Source organism: Lipotes vexillifer, unplaced genomic scaffold, assembly GCF_000442215.2.
Source record: "Lipotes vexillifer unplaced genomic scaffold, Lipotes_vexillifer_v1.1 scaffold31, whole genome shotgun sequence".
Taxonomy (NCBI): Eukaryota; Metazoa; Chordata; class Mammalia; order Artiodactyla; family Lipotidae; genus Lipotes; species Lipotes vexillifer.
This window is the reverse complement of record NW_006792454.1, coordinates 2033587-2034361: the sequence shown is the minus strand read 5'-3', so window position 1 is coordinate 2034361 and position 775 is coordinate 2033587.

Below are 775 nucleotides of genomic sequence, written 5' to 3'. Positions count from 1 at the left end.
GGAAAGAGCTTTGTTGGCAGTAACACAAGAGTGGGCATAGTTTACATTTGTTGAATGATTATTGAGTCAGGTCCTGGGCCAAGTATTTTACCTCTATTATCTTACTTAATCCTATTCCTGTTTTACCAATGAGAAAACTGAGGCACAAGAGGTGAGGTGACTTGTTCAAACAAACAGTGGAAATGATAGATTTAAATATCCTCCAATGAGCAGCCCTAAATTGCTTAACATGTGTCTTACAATTTGGTCTGATAAAATCGTTTGGTTATCTTTTTTTTGAATAGTACAGAACTTGAAGATCTTAGAATTCTCTTATCCTCAAATCGGAACTAAAGCAACTTTAATCAGATTAAAGCAATCATTGACCTTCTCTGTTTTCCAGGATTTATGTGAGGATAGTTTGTCATCAATTTTAATTGCAAAATTATAAACCTCATTAAGTTTTGGTGAAGGTGGACATTGGAAACTCAGTGTCATTCAAGATGTTATTCTACCATCATATTCTTTACTAATTTATCATTGGGCTTATATTAAAACAATAGAGTAATAGTGATCATTTATTAAGGACCTATTACTGTGGTTCAGGGCCTGTGCTAAATATTTTACATACTATATTTAATTTAATTCTCAGTAATATTCTAGCTGTCAATATCCCCATTTTTCAGATGAAAAAAAGAGGAATTCAGAGATTAAGCAATTTACTCCAAATTCACGCATCCTTGGTGTGGTGGACCCAAGATTAGAACCCAGGTATGCCTGACTGCAAAAGCCATGA